Source organism: Scyliorhinus torazame, chromosome 2 (genome assembly GCF_047496885.1).
Source record: "Scyliorhinus torazame isolate Kashiwa2021f chromosome 2, sScyTor2.1, whole genome shotgun sequence".
NCBI classification, from domain to species: domain Eukaryota; kingdom Metazoa; phylum Chordata; class Chondrichthyes; order Carcharhiniformes; family Scyliorhinidae; genus Scyliorhinus; species Scyliorhinus torazame.
The window spans coordinates 60,252,918-60,272,745 of NC_092708.1; the positions used below are offsets into that span (position 1 = coordinate 60,252,918).

The 19,828-nt window shown below is 45.3% G+C and overlaps 1 protein-coding gene across 1 annotated transcript in view; it reads left to right on the forward strand.

Moving 5' to 3' along the window:
• Nucleotides 1-19,828, forward strand: part of LOC140406643 (low-density lipoprotein receptor-related protein 1B-like) — a 1,956,985-nt gene that overhangs the window by 843,553 nt on the left and 1,093,604 nt on the right. The gene's annotated exons all lie outside the window — the stretch shown is intronic.

Here is a 19,828-nt window from a genome sequence, read left to right on the forward strand (position 1 = left end):
ACATGGTAAATGATTTCAGAAGAAGTTTTTAAAATAAATTTGTTTTTCTCCTGACATGCATTTTGATGAGGATACATACCAGAGGATTGATCCTAAGATATTACTGGGTGGTTATTGGATAGCATATTAGGTAATAGCCTTTCGGCACTGATTCTTTTTGTTTGTTTAATTGCTGAATAGAAATAAATCTGAGTGGGGGACCTCTAGGCCCCTTAATTCATTTGTCAGCCTAAGTATTTTCCAATCACAACCTGTTAGCCGACAATCAAGAACCTGTGACCTCTGCATGCCAGTGCTTGGTTTTACATGGGGCTACTTTTATTCATTTTTTGCAATATTTCTGTTGTCAGTTGCATTTTCAGGCAACTTTCAAGTATATTTCTACAAGTAGTTCCATATTACAAATACACACAGAGTCAAAATCAATCAGAGAAAAAAAGTTCAAATCAGAAGTGACAAAAGCAATTAAACCAGAATTATATGATACACCTTAATGTGCACATTATACTAGACTGTTTGCTATCAATGAAACAACGTTAAGCCTCCAACTGTTCTTTTAACATCAATGTATTGTAAAACAAGTTATATGACTTAGCAGGTAGTGGACAAGTTGTAGATCTAGCTAATTTGGCGTAGGTACTTATAATCGAGGTAGAATGTATTAAAGTACCAAATACAGATAAATTTGAGGTATTGCATGTCTTCAAAACACCTGAACAAATGGATCTTGTCATCATGCAATGAAAAACTCATGTTTTACTAAACTGACGAACAGTGGGACAAATTGAGGAACCAGCACAATCTCTGACTGACATCTTTCTGTGCTGTATTACACCATGATACTATGAGGGTTAAATTCAATGAAGGTTCTGGATTAAGATTGTGGCCCAGATCCTAGTTGAACCATTAATTAGACTTTCTCCTGCATCTTTCAGATCAACATGTTTTGGTCCTGTGATGAATGGATTATTTTAGGAATATTGGATTCTGAATATTAGATTCTAAATATTGGGGCAATATAAGGGTTAAACACATGGGGTTATAGTGTGTTTGACTGCAGTGGCCATGGTTTTAAAAAGGATTTTGTTTTGCAGGGCCTGGGAGCTTTTAGAAGCCAGAAGGTGAAATTGACCAAAGGAATGTGTTTCAGGTCTGGGCTAATGCACTGTGATTTGACTGGGGAACGTCCCTGGGGAGTTAATGTGCTTCCAGCTAGGAGAGGTAGTTTGTTTTGCAGCTTGGGGAGTTAATGTCATTGCTGGATAGAGTTAAGGGAGACAATTTAAGAAAGCTTTGGAGAGGAATTGAAGTCTGATCTATCTGACACTGAGTACACAATTCGCACTGAGTAGGATAGTTATAAAAACAGCAATAATAATTACAGCAGAGATATCTTGTCTGAGGACAGAGAATAAGCTGAAACATGCCAAGTGAGCCAGCGTTTTGAAGGTATTCAGTCAGTGATTGAAGGGCTTCTAATAAGAGCCAAATCTGTTCTGTAAAGCAAGTATTATTCAACGTCATGCTGATTTTAGGGAATAGAAGCAAAGAAAAAGAGAGATTGGCAATAACATGAGAAAAGGAAAAAGAGAGGGCTTTTCAAAAGGAATTAGAAAGTTGGAAGAATGAGATGGAAATTGAAAGATTAGCAAAAGAAGAAAGGACAAGGAAAAAGAGATAATTTGAAGTTTGGAAACTGGCACTGCAAGGAGGACATCAACTAAAAATATTGGAGTTAAAAGCAGAAGCAGAAGAAGGTCAAGAGGAAGAAGAAAGACTTCCCAGCCAAAAGCTTAAGAGGGATATGTTTAAATAAACAATGGCTAGCACTGTTGCTTCACAGCACCAGGGACCCATGTTCGATTCTCGACATGGATCACAGTCTGAGAGGAGTCTGCACACTCTCCCCGTGTTTGCGTGGGTTTCCTCTGGGTGCTCCAGTTTCCTCCCACAAGTCCCAAAACACGTGCTAGGTGAATTGGACATTCTGTATTCTCCCTCAGTGTACCCAACAGGTACCGTAGTTTTGCGACGAGGGGATTTTCATAGTAACTTCATTTCAGTGTTAAATGTAAGCCTACTTGTGACACTAATAAAGATTATGATTAATAGGATTCTGAGATATATACAAACATTGGCAAGATTTGATGAAAAAGCTGTGGAAGCTTTTTCATCTCATTTGATGAAGTTGCTAAACAATTGAATTGGCCAAAGACCATGTGGGTAGTGTTGGTTCAAACAAAGTTGGTAGCTAGAACTTGCGTCGTGTTTGTATCACTCTCAAAGGAGGTATCTAGGGATTATGATGAGGTGATAAAAAAACATATTGACTGCATATGAGCTGGTGGCAGAAGCCCACAGACAGAAGTTTAGAAATATAAGGATAGAAAGAAATTAGACATATTTGGAGCCAAAAGAATTAAACAAATTAATTTTGAGAGGTGGATAAGAGCATTACAAATAGACCAAATGTGTGACCCTGTTATGGAAATATTTAATTTGGAGAAATTGAAAGATTCACTTCCCACAGGGTTGAGAAATTATGTGAAAGAGCAAAAAGTTAAAACTGGTGGACAGGCAGCAGACATGGAAGATGATTTTGAATTGGTTCACAAAGCAAAATTCCCTTTTTGACATCAACTTCAATCTGTGAAGGATAGAAACTGGTGAAATGAGAAATCCACAGATGGTCAATGCAAAGGACATTTAGTTGGCGATGTTAAGGAGAGTGTGCATCAGAGTAAAAACTGTGATTGTTGTAGAGAGAGAAGAAAATGTAAATATTCTCATTGTAAAAAAGTTGGACATGTGAAGTTGCAGTGTTGTTTGGAAGACAGACTAGGTAAAACAGGATAAGCCAGTTGGGTTTATCAAAGTGGGGAGAAAAACCATTGTCCCAGTGGAAGATGTGCAACCTGTTCAGAGGTTGGAGATAAGCAGGTGCCAGAACTTTTTAAGGATTTTATTTGTGAGGGTAAGGTTTACTCATTGTCACAAGGTGGAGTAGGTAAGGAGATTAAGATTTTAAGAGGCACAAGAGCAAGTCAATATTTAATGGTAAGAGATAAAGAGAAATGTAGTTTGGAAGGAGTATTTCTAGAAAAGGTGGTAATATTTGAAATTAGTGGTGAGTGCAGTAGTGTGCCACTATGCAAGATGAGGTTAGAGATTCCAGTAAAAAGTTGTGAAGTGGTAATAGGAGTAATAGAAAAATTACCTTTTATCTGAGGTAATGCTACAGTTGGATCACAGGTGGGAAGGCAGCCTGCTGTGGTTGAAAAGCTAGTGGAACGTCAAACATTGAAATGTTGCAAAAAGTATATTCTGGAGTGTTTCCTGATTATGTGGTAAGTACATAGAAGGTACAGTGCAGAAGGAGGCCATTCAGCCCATCAAGTCTGCACCGACCCACTGAAGCCCCCACTTGTAATGGAACCTACGAGGGAACAAGTGGTCCTAGACCTGGTCCTGTGTAATGAGACAGGATTGATTCAGGATCTCATAGTTAGGGATCCTCTCGGAAGGAGCGATCACAATATGGTGGAATTTAAAATACAGATGGAGGGTGCGAAGGTAAAATCAAGCACTAGTGTCTTGTGCTTAAACAAAGGAGATTACAATGGGATGAGAGAAGAACTAGCTAAGGTAGACTGGGAGAAAAGACTTTATGGTGAAACAGTTGAGGAACAGTGGAGAACCTTCCAAGCGATTTTTCACAGTGCTCAGCAAAGGTTGATACCAACAAAAAGGCAGGACGGTAGAAAGAGGGAAAATCAACCATGGATATCTAAGGAAATAAGGGAGAGTGTCAAATTGAAGAAAAAAGCATACAAAGAAGCAAAGATTAGTGGGAGACTAGAGGACTGGGAAATCTTTAGGGGGCAACAGAAAGCTACTAAAAAAGCTATAAAGAAGAGTAAGATAGATTATGAGAGTAAACTTGCTCAGAATATAAAAACAGATAGTAAAAGTTTCTACAAATATATAAAACAAAAAAGAGTGGCTAAGGTAAATATTGGTCCTTTAGAGGATGAGAAGGGAGATTTAATAATGGGAGATGAGGAAATGGCTGAGGAACTGAGCAGGTTTTTTGGGTCGTTCTTCACAGTGGAAGACACAAATAACATCCCAGTGACTGATGGAAATGAGGCTATGATAGGTGAGGACCTTGAGAGGATTGTTATCACCAAGGAGGTAGTGATGGGCAAGCTAATGGGGCTAAAGGTAGACAAGTCTCCTGGCCCTGATGGAATGCATCCCAGAGTGCTAAAAGAGATGGCTAGGGAAATTGCAAATGCAACTCGTGATAATTTACCAAAATTCACTAGACTCTGGGGTGGTCCCGGCGGATTGGAAATTAACAAACATGACACCACTGTTTAAAAAAGGAGGTAGGCAAAAAGCGGGTAATTATAGGCCAGTGAGCTTAACTTCGGTAGTAGGGAAGATGCTGGAATCTATCATCAAGGAAGAAATAGCGAGGCATCTGGATGGAAATTGTCCCATTGGACAGATGCAGCATGGGTTCATAAAGGGAAGGTCGTGCCTAACTAATTTAGTGGAATTTTGTGAGGACATTATCAGTGCGGTAGATAACGGGGAGCCAATGGATGTGGTATATCTGGATTTCCAGAAAGCCTTTGACAAGGTGCCACACAAAAGGTTGCTGCATAAGATAAAGATGCATGGCATTAAGGGGCAAGCAGTAGCATGGATAGAGGATTGGTTAATTAATAGAAAGCAAAGAATGGGGATTAATGGGTGTTTCTCTGGTTGGCAGTCAGTAGCTAGTGGTGTCCCTCAGGGATCAGTGCTGGGCCCACAACTGTTCACAATTTACATAGATGATTTGGAGTTGGGGACCAGGGGCAATGTATCCAAGTTTGCAGACGACACTAAGGTGAGTGGTAAAGCAAAAAGTGCAGAGGATACTGGAAGTCTGCAGAAGGATTTGGATAGGCTAAGTGAATGGGCTAGGGTCTGGCAGATGGAATACAATGTTGACAAATGTGAGGTTATCCATTTTGGTAGGAATAACAGCAAAAGGGATTATTATTTAAATGATAAAATATTAAAACACGGTGCTGTGCAGAGAGACCTGGGTGTGCTAGTGCATGAGTTGCAAAAAGTTGGTTTACAGGTGCAACAGTTGATTAAGAAGGCAAATGGAATTTTGTCCTTCATTGCTAGAGGGATGGAGTTTAAGACTCGGGAGGTTATGCTGCAATTGTATAACGTGTTAGTGAGGCCACACCTGGAGTATTGTGTTCAGTTTTGGTCTCCTTACTTGAGAAAGGATGTACTGGCACTGGAGGGTGTGCAGACGAGATTCACGAGGTTAATCCCAGAGCGGAAGGGGTTGGATTACGAGGAGAGGTTGAGTAGACTGGGACTGTACTCGTTGGAATTTAGAAAGCTGAGGGGGGATCTTATAGAAACATATAAAATTATGAATGGAATAGATAGGATAGATGCGGGCAGGTTGTTTCCACTGGCGGGTGAAAGCAGAACTAGGGGGCATAGCCTCAAAATAAGGGGAAGTAGATTTAGGACTGGGTTTAGGAGGAACTTCTTCACCCAAAGGGTTGTGAATCTATGGAATTCCTTGCCCAGTGAAGCAGTAGAGGCTCCTTCATTAAATGTTTTTAAGATAAAGATAGATCGTTTTTTGACGAATAAAGGGATTAAGGGTTATGGTGTTCGGGCCGGAAAGTGGAGCTGAGTCCACAAAAGATCAGCCATGATCTCATTGAATGGTGGAGCAGGCTCGAGGGCCCAGATGGCCCACTCCTGCTTTTAGTTCTTCTGCTCTTATGTTCTTATGTTCCACCCTATCCCCGTAACCCAATAACCCCTCCCAACCCTTTTGGTCACTAAGGGCAATTTATCATGGCCAATCCACCTAACCTGCACATCTTTGGACTGTGGGAGGAATCCGGAGCACCCAGAGGAAACCCATGCAGACATGCGGAGAACATACAGACTCCGCACAGATCGTGACCCAGCGGGGAATCGAACCTGGGACCCTGGTGCTGTGAAGCCACAGTGCTATCCACTTGTGCTACTGTGCTGCCCAAACAAGATCACAAAGTCACAAGTTGAGACAGGAGGAAGAAAATTTAACAGGTAGTGATAGGGAGGCTGAGAATCAGTTTGATCAGATGGTTAGTAAAGAACAAGAGCAGTTGGTGGATGAAGCAGTAATCTTTAGTTCAAGCAAGTTGGTTGAATTACAATTGAAAGATTCAGAGATAAAGCAGTTGCATCAGAAAGTACACACAGAAATGGAATCAGAGTGTATACCAGAGTGTTATTAAATTGGAAATAATGAATTAGGAAGAAAATGGAGACCTTTACATATTCAAGCTGATGAGAAATGGGCAGAAGTTCATCAAGTGGTATTACCGGTGGGTTATAGAAAGGTTTTGTGGGTAGCTCATGAGGTTCCAGTAGTGAATCATTTAGGAGTAAGGAAAACTCAAGCAATCATGCAAAAACACTTTTATTGGCCTGGACTGCATAAGATGTAGTTGAATTCTGCCGTACATGTTACACATGCCAGGGAATAGGGAAACCTCAGTCGAAACCTCAGGGATCAGAGGTGAGCTGGCAAGATGGATACAGAATTGGCTAGGTCATAGAAGGCAGGGAGTAGCAATGGAAGGGTGCTTTTCTGATTGGAGGGCTCTGACTCGTGGTGTTCCACAGGGATCAGTGCTGGGACCTTTGCTGTTCGTAGTATATATAAATGATTTGGAGGAAAATGTTACTGGTCTGGTTAGTAACTTTGCAGACAACACAAAGGTTGGTGGAATTGCGAATAGCGATGAGGGCTGTCGGAGGATACAGCAGGATTTAGATCGTTTGGAGACTTGGGCGGAGAGATGGCAGATGGAGTTTAATCCGGACAAATGTGAGGTAATGCATTTTGGAAGGTCTAATACAGGTAGGGAATATACATAGAGCATAGAACATAGAACAGTACAGCACAGTACAGGCCCTTCAGCCCACGATGTTGTGCCGACCATTTATCCTAATCAAAGATCAACCTAACCTACACCTGTTCAATTTACTGCTGTCCATGTGCCTGTCGAAGAATCACTGAAATGTCCCTAATGACTCTGACTCCACCACCTCTGCTGGCAGTGCATTCCACACACATACCATTCTCTGTGTAAAGAACCTACCTCTGACATCTCCCCGAAACCTTCCTCCAAACACCTTAAAATTATGTCCCCCTCGTGACAGCCATTTCCACCCTGGGGAAAAGTCTCTGGATATCCACTCTATCCATGCCTCTCATCACCTTGTACACCTCTATCAAGTCACCTCTCTGCCTTCTTCGCTCCAGTAACTATACAGTGAATGGTAGAACCCTCCAGAGTATTGGCAGTCAGAAAGATCTAGGTGTACAGGTCCACAGGTCACTGAAAGTGGCTGTGGTAAACTCCACTGGTAACACATTGCATGTATTACGGTATTGCCACTGTATTACAGATACCACAGTAAATCCCAGCCTGCTGGCTCCTCCCAGCAGGCGGCGTATAACAGTGTATGCTCTCATGCGCTGCTCCCATTCTGGTTCCAGCTGCAGGAGGCACAACATCTTGTGCAATAAAGCCTCGATTGTTTCACCGTTCTCGTCTCATGGTAATTGACAGTACATCAGTGGCAACACAGATGGAGGAGATAGTCAAGAAGGCATATGGTTTATAGCTCACTGGGCTAAATCGCTGGCTTTTAAAGCAGACCAAGGCAGGCTAGCAGCACTCCCCGTACCAGCCTCCCCGAACAGGCGCCGGAATGTGGCGACTAGGGGCTTTTCACAGTAACTTCATTGAAGCCTACTCGTGACAATAAGCGATTTTCATATGGCATTCTTGCATTCATTGGCTGGGGCAATGAGTATAAAAATTGGCAAGTCATGTTGCAGCTGTATAGAACCTTAGTTAGGCCACACTTGTAGTATAGTGTTCAATTCTGGTCGCCACACTATCAGAAGAATGTGGAGGCTTTGGAGAGGGTGCAAAAGAGATTTGCCAGGATGTTGCCTGGTATGGAGGGCATTAGCTATGAGGCGAGGTTGAATAAACCTGGTTTGTGCTCACTGGAACGACGGAGGTGAGGGGCTACCTGATAGAGGCCTACAAAATTATGAGGGGCATAGACAGAGTGGATAGTCAGAGGCTTTTTCCCAGGGTAGAGGGGTCAATTACTAGGGGACATAGGTTTAAGGTGTGAGGGGCAAGGTTTAGAGGAGATGTACGAGCCAAGTTTTTTTCACAGAGGGTAGTGGGTGCCTGGAACCTGCTGTCGGAGGAGGTGGTGGAAGCAGGGATGATCGTGATGTTTAAGGGGCATCTTGACAAATACATGAATAGGATGGGAATAGAGAGATATGGATCCCGGAAGTGTAGAGGATTTTAGTTTAGGCGGGCAGCATGGTCGGCGCAGGCTTGGAGGGCCGAAGGGCCTGTTCCTGTGCTGTACTTTTCTTTGTTCTTTGTTCTTTGATAATCATACGAGTACCTTTAATACCCATTCCAGCATTTGAGGAACCTTTTACTCGGGTCCTAAAACAACATCCAGACAGGTTCAATCCACTTAAGTTAGTACAGGCACGAAAGGAGTTTAACAACATAATAAAAGCAAATTACTGCGGATGCAGTATTAACAACATGATTGACAACATGCTTAAATGCATGGAACACAAAGATTATGTGTGGACTATAGAAAGGTCAACGCAGTTACAAAGTCAGATTTGTATCCTATTCCTCATTTGGAAGACTGTTGAAAAGGTCGGACAAGCATATTTTATTACCAAACTTGACTTACTTGAATGATATCAGCAAGTACCTTTATCAGACAAGGCAAAGGAAGTTTCAGCTTTTGTGACGCCAAATGGTCTGTATCAATTTAAGCCAGGCCATTTGAAATGAAGAATGCACCAGCAACATTCCAAAGCTTAACCATCAAGATCATTTTTAGACAAAATAATTGTGCAGTGTACATTGACAATTTGGTGTTGTTCAGTGAAACATTTGCTACATTAAAAGTAAAAACATTTGAGTGATGAAAGGAAGCTGGATTGGTGATAAATGTGGTTAAAAGTGTATTTATGAAAGCTCAAGTCATATTCTTGGCCATATAATTGGACATAGTCAGATGGTCCCAAGGAATGTGAAAACGAAAGCTATTGGAGAATTTCCAATACTATAAACTGGGATAGAAGTTCTGAGATCTTGGCCATGATTGGTTTCTCCCAGAAATTCATGCCAAATTTCAGCAGCTTGTTGCTCCATTGACTGAACTTTTTGAAAAATACAAAAGATTTCAGTAGATGTTGTAATGTCAGGAAGCATTCGAGAACCTGAATTCTGTGTTAACCATTGCACCAGTGTTACATAGATAGATAGAACATACAGTGCAGAAGGAAGCCATTCGGCCCATCGAGTCTGCACCGACCCACTTAAGCCCTCACTTCCATCCTATCCCTGTAACCCAATAACCCCTCCTACTTTTTTGGTCATGAAGGGCAATTTAACATGGCCAATCCACCTAACCTGCATGTCTTAGGACTGTGGGAGGAAACCGGAGCACCTGGTGGAAACCCACGCAGACATGGGGGGGAGAACGTGCAGACTCCGCACAGTCAGTGACCCAGCAGGGAATCAAACCTGGGACCCTGGCACTGTGAAGCCACAGTGCTAATCACTTGTGCTACCGTGCTGCCCTGTTCATGGCACCACATCCCGCCGCCTGTTCGGGGACACCGTTGCAGAAATTTGAACCTGCGCTGCTGCCTTGTTCCGCATTACAAGCCAGCTGTTTAGCCCACTGTGCTAAACCAGCCCCTTATTTGACATCGAGAAGGAGGCATTTCATTTAATATTGGCAATTCAAAATTTTATCATTTGTGATAGTAACAATTTATCTGATTCAATTGAATATACAGACTTTAATCCATTAACATTCATGGACAAATCTAAAAATCAAAACCTAAGACTGTTGAGATGGAGTTTATTGTTACAACAATTTAATTTGAGAATTATACATGTAGCAGGAAGAGAAAGTGTGATTGCTAATGCTTTACCATGACTGTAACATGTGAGAAGGCTAGAATGGACGACACTCATGATTATCATTGCCTGTTTAAAAATGTAAAATTAGGTACTTTACAGGGTATAAGTTGTATCCAAGCTTAAGAAATGTTTACATTTTAAGGGCAGGATTTTCTGTTTGGGGACTATGTTGTCAGCCAGAGGTGAATTGCAACCCATTTACGATCCCCCTGGGAGCACAAACTGGTAAGCAATTCCGTATTACTTGCCTTGCAAATTTCTGCGTGGTGTGGAATATGAGAGATTCCCAGGGAATTCCGCTATTGCGCCGCCATCTTGAGTAGGTCCTGTGGCCGGCCACCCCGCACACTGCAAATCGGCCCCGAACCACCCACCACCCACCGCACAGCAGCCCCCAGACTGCCTGGGTGCTCCCCTACCCTGACGTACAGGAGTGACCCGACGCCCCCCCCCCCCCCCCCCCCCCCGCCCCATTGGACCTCTCTAATAAATGGGCTGCAGTTGCCAGCCCTCGTTTCGCTGTGGCTTTGAGGTGACTGCAACACTCAAAGACTTATCTTCAGCAGTGCTGCCCTGGGTTCTCACCAATGCGAGTGAGAATCCACATTGGTGGGTGTAAAGGATTGCTCTGCTCACTGGCTTCCGCCATTCTCCAGTAGGGTATCTTCTACGGGCTCAGACAGGGCTGCCTATGAGACAGAAACCAGCATTGTGATCATGGTGGGGGGCAGCAGGAAAACAAAGCGACAAGGTAGAATGGAAAATGGTGGGGTTGTGGTGTGGGGAGCGGAGTGATAGCAGGCAGAGGAAGACCAAGGATGGCAAAGCTGGAGCCCGACAAGGAAGACGAAAGCACAGACACGGAAGGGGGTAGATGGGAATTGCCCTGTTTGAATGGTAGGGAATGAATGCAGACTGCAAAGTATGAAGAGGGGTGGGGGAGGGGTTAAACAGAAACGTGTGGGGGTGGGAAAGCCTTGCACATGAGGGACAGGGAGCATTCAGACCTACGGTGGGGGTAGGAGACTGTTGTCATCAGTGAAGGAAGAATGGGATAAGACAGTCATTTTCTCTGACACAAAAACAGAAAATGCTGGAGAATCTCAGCAGGTCTGACAGCATCTGTAAGAGAGAAAACAGAGTGAATGTTTCGAGTCTGGGTGACTGTCATTTTCTCTGCTTTGGGACCAAGAAGTCGAGGTGAGAGATTAAAGGCTGTCTTCAGGTTTCGTGCAGCTCACAGTCAGGGTGAGAGATTAAGGCAGCCCGAGAGCTTTGTATTTCATACTTCAGGGCACATATGTCATTGTCCCGCTCCAGAGAGGACCAAGGGCTGTGTGTTCAATTGGGATAAGACATAGCTTGTTCTGCAGGGTGTGGTTAAGGCCTTATCATCGCTGTCCACGATCTTGGTACTGGGCTGCAGATGGAATGATTAGGGTTAAAGGAGGTATCGTCATCCTGTAAAGGGGGAAAAGGTAATACAGTGTGGGGTAATTGAAACTCTGCGAGGGGAGAGGAGTCTTCTTTGTACTTGACTGTGAACGCAACCTCGAGATGGGGAGGGGTGCGGTCCACATTGGACATGAGGATATCTGCAGTGATGGGTTTAGGTGTGAGCGTTGGACTATTGGCCAAAATGGCTATGGGATCCAGGAATAGAACATAGAACAGTACAGCACAGAACAGGCCCTTCAGCCCTCGATGTTGTGCCGAGCATTGTCCGAAACCAAGATCAAGATATTCCACTCCCTGTCATTCTGGTGTGCTCCATGTGCCTATCCAATAACCGCTTGAAAGTTCCTAAAGTGTCCGACTCCACTATCACAGCAGGCAGTCCATTCCACACCCTAACCACTCTCTGAGTAAAGAACCTACCTCGGACATCCCTCCTATATCTCCCACCCTGAATCTGATAGTTATGCCCCCTTGTAGCAGCTACATCCACCCGAGGAAATTGTCTCTGAATGTCCACTCCATCTATCCCGCTCATCATCTTATAAACCTCTATTAAGTCACCTCTCATCCTCCTCCGCTCCAAAGAGAAAAGCCCTCGCTCCCTCAACCTTTCCTCATACGACCTATTCTGCAAACCAGGCAGCATCCTGGTAAATCTCCTTTGCACCCTTTCCAATGCTTCCACATCCTTCCTATAGTGAGGTGACCAGAACTGCACACAATACTCCAAATGTGGTCTCACCAGGGTCATGTACAGTTGCAGCATAACCCCGTGGCTCTTAAACTCAAGCCCCCTGTTAATAAACGCTAACACGCTATAAGCCTTCTTCACGGCTCTATCCACTTGAGTGGCAACCTTCAGAGATCTGTGGACATGAACCCCAAGATCTCTCTGTTCCTCCACATTCCTCAGAACCCTGCCGTTGACCCTGTCATCCGCATTCAAATTTTTTTCTACCAAAATGAATCACCTCGCACTTATCAGGGTTAAACTCCATCTGCCATTTTTCGGCCCAGCTCTGCATCCCATCAATGTCTCTTTGCAGCCTACAACAGCCCTCTACCTCATCCACTACTCCACTAATCTTGGTGTCATCAGCAAATTTACTGACCCGTCCTTCAGCCCCCTCCTTCAAGTCATTGATAAAAATCACAAATAGCAGTGGATCCTGCACTGTTCCTTGTGGTACACCGCTGGAAACTGGTCTCCAGTCTGAAAAATTTCCATCCACCGCTATCCCCTGTCTTCTATGTGATAGCCAGTTACTTATCCATTTGGCCAAATATCCCTCTATCCCACACCTCCTTACTTTCTTCATAAGCCGACCATTGGGAACCTTATCAAACGCCTTACTAAAATCCATGTATACGACATAAACTGCTCTACCTTCATCTACACACTTAGTTACCTCCTCAAAGAATTCAATCAAATTTGTGAGGCAAGACTTACCCTTCACAAATCCGTGTTGACTATCCCGGATTAAGCTGCATCTTTCCAAATGGTCATAAATCCTATCCTTCAGGACCTTTTCCATTAACTTACCGACCACCGAAGTAAGACTAACCAGCCTATAATTACCAGGGTCATTCCTATTGCCTTTCTTGAACAGAGGAACAACATTTGCCACTCTCCAGTCCTCTGGCACTATCCCCATGGACAGTGAGGACCCAAAGATCAAAGCCAAAGGCTCTGCAATCTCATCCCTTGCCTCCCAAAGAATCCTTAGATATATCCCACCTGGCCCAGGGGACTTGTCGACCCTAAGATCTTTTCAAAATTGCTAATACATTCTTCCTCAGAACATCTACCTCCTCCAGCCTACCCGCCTGTATCACACTCTCAGCTTCCAAAACATGGCCCCTCTCCTTTGTGAACACTGAAGAAAAGTATTCATTCAACGCCTCTCCTATTTCTTCGATTAGAGCAGGTGGAAGGGTGGGGGACACTACAAGTGTAGTGTCTAGGGTTTAGGAACCGCCCATCGTAAATACAGGTAAAAATAAAACACTTAACCAGCAATCACTGCGCCCCGCATGAGAACAGCAATCAGCTGTTATAGGCTCACGCAAACAATTTAAATCTTTACTACTTACCCAACAGTCACTCTGTCCTCACTCTGACCGGATTCAGCTGGAAACTTCCAACAGTAAGTTTTTTTTAAATTACTCCGCTTCTCAGCAAGCACTCACTCAGCAAACACTGCGCCCCGCACGAGAACAGCAATCAGTTGTTATAGGCCTGCGCAAACAAATTAAATCTTTACTACTTACCCAGCAGTCACTCTGTCCTCACTCTGACCGGATTCAGCTGGAAACTTCCAACAGTAAGTTTTTTTTAAATTACTCCGCTTCTCAGCAAGCACTCACTCAGCAAACACTGCGCCCCGCACGAGAACAGCAATCAGCTGTTATAGGCCTGCGCAAACAAATTAAATCTTTACTACTTACCCAGCAGTCACTCTGTCCTCACTCCGACTGGATTCAGCTGGAAATTCCAAACAGTAAGTTTTTTAAAAATGTACTCCCCTTCTCAGCAAGCACTCACTCAGCAACCACTGCGCCCCACACAGGAACACCTCAGGGAAAAGAAAAAATACTTACCAGTCACCAGCCAATCACTTACCTGCAGTCTGTGACATCACGGAATAATTGTAGAGGCCAGAGAATAATGAGAGTGCGCTCTAGTAGCACACCTCAGGTTTCCAGGATGACTGGAGCAACACAACACTTATAGGGGGAGGGTCAAAGCTGATCTCTAAATAAAATCTCATCAGCACCATCTTGATATCACAATTCAAATTCACAATTGGAATTGAATCGACACAGGAGGGGTCTGAGCCAGAGCCAGTGAGGTAGGAGCTTCGGGTGGGCTGCACTCAGGGGTCCCTTTCAGGTATGCCCCCAAACTGCTCATATTCTAATCATCGAAATGGAGTCAGAGCTGACAGGGAAGAGGAAGATTTTGTTGAGATAATGCCATTGGCGCCTTCTGTTGCTCTTTAACAAAAAACTACAGGATTCATTGGCTTCATGAAACAATTTCTCCATTTGAGCTTTAAAGGAGAGCGATTTGAGAATGGAAAATGCAGGAAATCATGAACAAAACACAGCTGCTGCATCTCTACCAGATCATCAATCAAAATCAATAATGCAGTTTCCCAGTTCGCATTGATAACGGGCCAAATGGACATCCAGTCATTGCTGAAGTGCAACTTGAGAGTGTCATGGGAATGTCACTTTAAAAAATGTTTGTCTCTCAAGTGGCTGCAGTGATGTCAGTGTGTGGGTGGAGCTGGGCTCTGGCTCTGCTTTTTACTTTCGTTTTGAACTGGAAGCTGTCTCTGGCTTTGAATTTTAGTTTTGTTTTCAGTTGGAGAGCTGCATTCAAACCAAGGAAGTGTATTTTGGCCTCTCTCGCTGCATGCCAAAGAATGTCCCCAGATCACTTGATGATTTCAAAGTAATACCTGTTTCTGTAAGTAATGCAAACCTACTGTCTTTGTTAAAAAGCGTCTTCGACTTATGGATGTTGTTCGGAAAGTTACTAAGGGTTACCTATAGAGTACTGTATCTTTAATAATAATTTAATAGTCGCTTATTGTCACAAGTAGGCTTCAATGAAGTTACTGTGAAAAGCCCCTAGTCGCCACCTTCCAGCGCCTGTTCTTTGTGGGGAGTAACAGTGTTGGTAGTTGATAAGGTGTTTACTGTGTGTTTATAAAATGTTAACTGGATTCATAGAATAAACATTGTTTTGTTTAAAAATACTTCAGAGGCGGGATTCTCCCCTACCCGGCGGGGCGGGGGATCCCGGCGGGATGGAGTGGCGGGAACCACTCCGGCGTCGGGCCTCCCCAAAGGTGCGGATTTCTCCGCACCTTTAGGGGCCTAGATGGGCTATGCCCACGCCAGAGTGGTTTCCGCTCCATCGGCTGGCGTGGAAGGCCTTTGGCGCCACGCCAGCCGGGGCCGAAAGGACTATGCCGGCTGGCGCGAGTCCACGCATGCGCGGGAGCATCAGCGGCTGCTGATGTCATTCCCGCGCATGCGCAGGTGGGGGGGTCTCTTCCGCGTCGGCCATGGTGAATGCTATGGCCGAGGCGGAGGGGAAAGAGTGCCCCCACGGCACAGGCCCGCCCGCTAATCAGTGGGCCCCAATCGCGGGCCAGGCCACCGTGGGGGCACTCCCCGGGGCCAGATCGTCCCGCGCCCCCCCCAGGACCCTGGAGTCCGCCCGCGCCGCCAGGTCCCGCCGGTAAGAGAGGTGGTTTGATCCTCGCCGGTGGGACAGGCATTCCAGCAGCAGGACTTCGACCTATCGCGGGCCGGAGAATCGCCGGGGGGGGGGCGCTGACTGGCGCGGCGTGATTCCCGCCTCCGCCAAATATCCGGTGCCGGAGAATTCGGCTACTGCCAGGGGCGGGATTCACGCCAGCCCCCAGCAATTCTCCGACCCGGTGGGGGGGTGGGAGAATCCCGCCCCAGATCTCTGTTGCATCACACCTGTAAAGTGAGCCCTTTAGCTACTCATAACCAAAATCTATTAAAAGTTGTGGGTCAGGTGAACTCCATGATATACTTGGTGTTCTCCAAACCCTGGCCCATAATAAGAGTTTGATTGGCAAACCAGATCAGAGATTGTATGAGTGCCTTTGGTAAATCACATGGGGTCAGGAATGATCCAGCTGGACAAATCCAGAACTGGCTTGGCCATAGAAGACAAGGGGTAGCAGTGGAAGGGTGCTTTTCCGACTGGAGGTCTGTAACTAGCGGTGTTCCACAGCGATCAGTACTGGGACCTCTGCTATTTGTAATATATATAAATGACTTGGAAGAAAATGTAGCGGGTCTGATTAGCAAGGCTGTGGGAAATGGCAGATGGAATTTAACCAAGACAAGTGCGAGGTGATACATTTTGGTAGATCCAATTCAGGTGGGAGCTATAAAATAAATGGCAGAACAATCCAGAGCATAGAGACACAGAGAAATCTGGGTGTGCAGGTCCACAGATCCTTAAAAGTGGCAGCACAGGTGGAAATGGTGGTAAAGAAAGCATATGGCATGCTTGCCTTCATAAGACTGGTATTGAGTATAAAAGTTCAAAACTTATGTTACAGTTATATAGAACATTGGTTTGGCCACATTTGGAATACTGTGTCCAATTCTGGTCACCACACTACCAGAAGGACGTGGAGGTTTTGGAGAGAGTACAGAAAAGGTTTATCAGGATGTTGCCTGGTATGGAGGGTACTAGCTATGAGGAGAGATTGAATAAACTGTGATTGTTCTCCCTTGAGAGACGGAGGCTGAGGGGCGACCTGGTAGAAGCTTATAAAATTATTAGGGGTATAGATAGGGTGAACAGTTGGAGGCTTTTTCCAAGGCTTAATTGAAAATTACAAGGGGCACAAGTTCAAGGTGAGTGGGGAGGTTTTTTGCACAGAGGGTGGTGGTGGCCTGGATGCATTGCCAAGTGAGGTGGTTGAGGCAGATACCTTGGTGACCTTTAAGACTTACCTGGATAGGCACATGAACAGACTGGGTGTAGAAGGAATTTCAGGATGCGATCAACTCATGGAGTACTCATCCATACCGACTAGCAGGCAGAGGCCAATCTTGCATTTCCCACAGGGACAATCCCTGTCTTCATCAGCTAACTCAGCGTCATCCTCCTCTAACTTGCTCAACTCCAGTACGTTGGCCCTCCCTCCTACAGTCTGGGATCTCTCCTTCATATTGTGAACAAGCCTGACCTGCATGGAGACAAATGGGTAGAATGGAGGAGTGGTTGGAAATTATCCATGCCGACTGTTTGTGCTGAACCCTCCCCAGTAAGGGGTGAGGATAGGGTTTGTGCAGCATGATACATGGGATGCTGTTGATGGAAAACCATGAAACACTTGTTGGCGATGTGTTCCCCACTAATATTGGCTCAGATCCGTCAGCATTGCAACCTTTTGAGTGCATGATGCCAATATGAGAGTGTGACACTGGGGTGAGTTGAAAGTTGACGTTTACCCTGTCGGAGCTAGTGAGATCATTGACCCTCTTCCTACACTGGATTTTGCTTCTCGGGAAGTTACCCAATGCATGGACTACCCTAGCTATCGCCTCCCAGGCTGGTGAAGTCACATTTGTTGGCATTCCTGGAACCATCCCTGAGGCACATCCCGGTTTTGCTGCAGGCTATTAATGAAGGTTCCAGGGAGTCATTCTTAAACTTTGTAAATTTTGGGACAGCTTTCTTCTCCGGTGATGTCATCTGGAAATATCTTCTTTATGAAGCTTGGCCGGAGAGGGAGGGTGCCATTTCAATATGGGCGACCTTCGACCACTTTAGATGAGGGAGGGGCAGATGAACCAGTTCCTGACCAACTGCATGTTTCAGAGAGATGTTCAGTGAGATTCCAAGCATGAGACCAGGCTTGAATTCCAATCACACCGTCCAGCGGGGAATGTGTCATGGAACCTGCCCGCCACAGCACTTAGTTTCAAAAATGGAAAATTCCGTCCTTAATACCTCAAGCTTGTGCAAACCACAAGTATTGAACACAAAAAGCAAAGGCACCTTGCATCTGGAATAAATTGCCACTCTTACTCCATTGCTAACTTTGCACTTTGTTGATAACATTTTCAGTTGATGACAAATTTGTGACCTCTCTCTCTCTCAGAGTTGAGAACCTGCTTTTTATGTGAAAAAGCTGGATGAATGTCTCAGTAAGAAGAGAATTGAATGTGATAAGGGTGGATATTTTCATAAATAATGGAATAATTTATCAAAGGTTTCATTTCCATTTCAGTTAGAATCATTGAAATGTTATCTGTAGAATGCTGTTGTTCAGGATTAAATAATGAACTGAGTTACAATAGATTGTGATACATATGAACATTGGTTCACTTCCTTCAGATTGCGAGGGAGAGGGTCTAAGATTTATCATCTTGGAAATCGTGGTGTGGTCATTTCCTCAGGATACAAGATAAAGTGGAAAGTGTCAGTAATTGTCTGTTTGATGGCACAAATTATATTGACTGGCTAAGATTTTTCTAATTTCCTTATTAGAGGACTGAATTAACTTTTGTCTAATAAGGCCGTACCAGTCTCCCCGAACAGGCGCCGGAATGTGGCGAATAGGGGCTTTTCACAGTAACTTCATTGAAGCCTACTTGTGACAATAAGTGATTTTCATTTTTTTCATTTCATTTTATTTCAAAGCAAGGTACTGTGAATGCTGGAAATCTGAAATAAAAACAGAAAATGCTGGATAAACTCAGCCGGTCTGGCAGCATCTGTGGAGAGGCCCTTCTGTAGAAGGGTCACATATATATCATTGGCTCAAGTCTGACTAAACTTATGTTCAAATGATCTACTGAGAGATTGCTTTTTTTGTCAGAGGTGTCATCTTTCAGATCAGATGCTAAAAACAAAAATTCTATTCATTAACTTATATCTGCGGAAACGGCGCGATGTCCGCCGACTGGCGCCCAAAACGGCGCCAATCAGATGGGCATCGTGCCGCCCCAAAGGTGCGGAATGCTCCGCATCTTTGGGGGCCAAGCCCCAACATTGAGGGGCTAGGCCGACGCCGGAGGAATTTCCGCCCCGCCAGCTGGCGGAAACGGCCTTTGTTGCCCCGCCAGCTGACGCGGAAATGACATCCCCGGGCGGCGCATGCGCGGGAGCGTCAGTGGCCGCTGACAGTTTCCCACGCATGCGCAGTGGAGGGAGTCTCTTCCACCTCCGCCATGGTGGAGACCGTGGCGAAGGCGGAAGGGAAAGAGTGCCTCCACGGCACAGGCCCGCCTGCGGATCGGTGGGCCCCGATCGCGGGCCAGGCCACTGTGGGGGCACCCACCGGGGTCAGATCGCCCCGCCCCGCCCCCAGGACCCCGGAGCCCGCCCACGCCTCCTTGTCCCGCCGGTAAGGTAGGTGATTTAATTTACGCCAGCGGGACAGGCAATTTATCGGCGGGACTTCGGCCCATCCGGGCCGGAGAATCGAGCAGGGGGTCCCGCCAACCGGCGCGGCGCGATTCCCGCCCCCCGCCGAATGTCCGGTGCCGGAGACTTCGGCAACCGGCGGGGGCAGGATTCACGCCAGCCCCCGGCGATTCTCCGACCCGGCGGGGGGGTCGGAGAATGTTGCCCCTGTTTTCTGACCTTAATGTCCTCTTATCCTCCACGTGTCTCCTCTTCCATATAAACTCCCCGATGTATAGTCATGACCACTTGCATGCTTTATCACCAAAAGTCATGCCCGTCCCATCATATTGATCACAGAAAAGGCCAC